Genomic DNA, 3,383 nt, shown 5'->3' on the forward strand with positions numbered 1-3,383 from the left:
GTGGCCAATCACAGCCTAGGAGACGTTCCACCGCACCCACTCCTACAGGAAGTCCTCCCTCTCTTCTTGTCCTCCATCCTTCAGGAAGTCCTTCTCTTCTTGTCCTCCATCCTACAGGAAGTCCTCCCTCTCTTCTTGTCCTCCATCCTTCAGGAAGTCCTCCCTCTCTTCTTGTCCTCCATCCTACAGGAAGTCCTTCTCTTCTTGTCCTCCATCCTTCAGGAAGTCCTCCCTCTCCTCTTGTCCTCCATCCTACAGGAAGTCCTTCTCTTCTTGTCCTCCATCCTACAGGAAGTCCTCCCTCTCTTCTTGTCCTCCATCCTTCAGGAAGTCCTCCCTCTCTTCTTGTCCTCCATCCTACAGGAAGTCCTTCTCTTCTTGTCCTCCATCCTACAGGAAGTCCTCCCTCTCTTCTTGTCCTCCATCCTTCAGGAAGTCCTCCCTCTCTTCTTGTCCTCCATCCTACAGGAAGTCCTCCCTCTCTTCTTGTCCTCCATCCTTCAGGAAGTCCTCCCTCTCTTCTTGTCCTCCATCCTACAGGAAGTCCTCCCTCTCTTCTTGTCCTCCATCCTTCAGGAAGTCCTCCCTCTCTTCTTGTCCTCCATCCTACAGGAAGTCCTCCCTCTCTTCTTGTCCTCCATCCTTCAGGAAGTCCTCCTTCTCTTCTTGTCCTCCATCCTTCAGGAACTCACTGGGAACCTCTCTCCACTCTGTGGGTCGTCCCTTTCAGAGTGAAACTTGCAATTTTGATCTTGCAACACAAGTACTAACTTCCATTATAGTTCAGGTTTGAATGTGAACTTTATGACAGAAGACACCATTTTTCCTCTTTTTCTTTCTTTCCCTTCCTGCTACAGAGAAGAGGGATGGAAGGATGGAGGGATGGAAGGAGGGAGGTACGGAAGGAGGAGGGATGGAGAGAGGCAGGGATGGTGTGCTAGAGGGAGCAGGAGATTAGTTGTGTTGGTGGATCCCAGCTTTGCTGACTGTCCATGTAGCCACTGCTAAACATAGATCCATCGCACTCCATCTACTCAACACACACACACACACACACACACACACACACACACACACACACACACACACACACACACACACACACACACACACACACACACACACACACACACACACACACGTAGATATATTTGTGTGTGTGTGTGTGTATATATTACATTACATTACATTGCATTGATCAGACGCTTTTATCCAAAGCCACTTACAATTATTCAATCACCGACGGACGCAGCCATCAGGAGCAATGAGGGGTTAAGTGTCTTGCTCAAGGACACTACAGCATGCTAGCAGGAGGAGCCTGGGATCCAACCAGCAACCTTTAGATGACTAGACGACCAGCTCAACCTCCTGAGCTACCGTCCCCCATATATATATATATATATATATATATATATATATATATATATATATATATATATATATATATATATATATATATATATATATATATATATATATACACATACACACATTCACACATTTTAACGCTGGGTATCTTAGGCTAGGCTCTGAATTCTGACTTTTATAGCAACTTGTTTTCATGAAAATAACTGAATTATAATAATTGATTGAAATCTTAGCATATTACAAACAGTAGTAAATATGTAGTATCTGTATATCTGTAGTCATCTGTATTTGCCAGAAATCTTGATGAAAACTTTGCAATAAAATGTTGTTTCTGTATTCAGATGTGTTGTATTCTGTACGACACAGTGGAGACGCCACTTTTATTCTGAATCATATGATCAAACATCGGTGTTTTCATTGTTGCTTCTGGAGTTCATTGTATGATAAGAGCACAGCCTAAAAATGTGGAATATATTTGTAATTTTAATCTTTCAATATTGATTTTGACTGGCTTCATCTGGACCTTCATCCTATTTATCGTTTTCCAGGGACGTTTTAATATTCCATGCATACAATTTAACATGTTTAGAATCAGAACATTGAAAGAAAATCATTGGATCGGGGTCACTGGACCAACCTTTACAAAATGCTTCAATTAATTATCTGTTCTTTTTTAAATCTCTTTTTGAAATTGTTTTTATTTAATTGTTGAATCCGCATTTCTTAAGTGTTGTCAGCTTGAAAATGAGAGATTAAAATGTGTAATTTAAATTGAGAAATCATTGAACGTTAAGACAGAAGTGTCCTCATGTCCAGCAGCACACCGTCCTCTAGTGGCAAGTCATGATATAAACCCAGAGCCTCTCGCTCCAGATGGTCAAAGGGTTTATCTGTTTACTTGTGTGTGTGTGTGTGAGTCCATCTATCTGTCCGTCCATCCGTCTAAACAGAAAAAGGTCTCCCGACTTGAACTTTAACATCTTCTAGTTTAATGTCGCTCTAACTGACCTTTACATGAATAATCCAGTCTAATCCGTCCATCCCATCCCTCCATTCCTCGATATCCACTCATCCTCCTAATCCCCCCATCACACTTTTCCACAGCACTCTGGAGATGGATACAAAGCTGTAAACCAGGGGACACTCCCATCCGACCAGGAGATGGATGGATAGGGGTGAGGAGTTAGGGTTATGGTAATTGTTGGTTGGCTGGATGGTTGGATGGTCGGTTGCTCCTCTGTAGAGTACAAAGCAGAGGAAGTCGGGCTGTGGTGCAGGGTGCTGTCCAGCAGATGAACGGATGGATGGTTGGTTGGTTGGTTGGCTGGTTGGTGTTGGCTGGAGTCCAGCAAAGCCCAGTGTCTACCCACTTGTAACCTTACCGGTACGTAGGAGGCCCCTTCCTGACCGGGGGAGGGGCCTGGCGTGCCGGCGACTCGGACAACCTGCCAAGCGGCAGTCCCTGCAACGCTGGCCAAGCCGCCCGCCGAACCAGCACCGCTGCCCGAGCGTCTGAGGAGCCCTCTGTGGGCCCCCCTCGGTGCCAGGCTGGAGAGAGCTCCTTGGTTGGGCTGTGGTGCCGGGGGCTGTCCAGCAGATGGCGCTGTGTCCTAAACCCTAATGAAGCAGCTTCAGTCCCCTTTTCTGTCATGACGTCATGGAAGTGCTTGCACCCGAATGGACTTAAAGTACTTTTTACATCCCATGCCATGACATCAGAGTCTTGGTAAAATAATACTTAAGAAGTCTCCAAAACGACACGTGGGTATGTTCAGATACTTGAAGACAGTAACAAGTCATTTGTACCTGGTAAATCCTGCCGACGCACTTGAGCAAGGCATTGGCTCCAGGACCTGACTTCCACACATTTACAATGAAGAGCCACCTGTGTAATAACCTCCAGAGTGGGCGGGGCTTCTGTCGGCCTCTGCGCTATATATATATATATATATATATATGTATATATATATGCAGTATATACAAATTGGGGGCCATTTGTAAGTGTATGCTGCGAG

Source organism: Zeus faber (assembly GCF_960531495.2).
Source record: "Zeus faber genome assembly, chromosome: 22".
Lineage (NCBI taxonomy): Eukaryota > Metazoa > Chordata > Actinopteri > Zeiformes > Zeidae > Zeus > Zeus faber.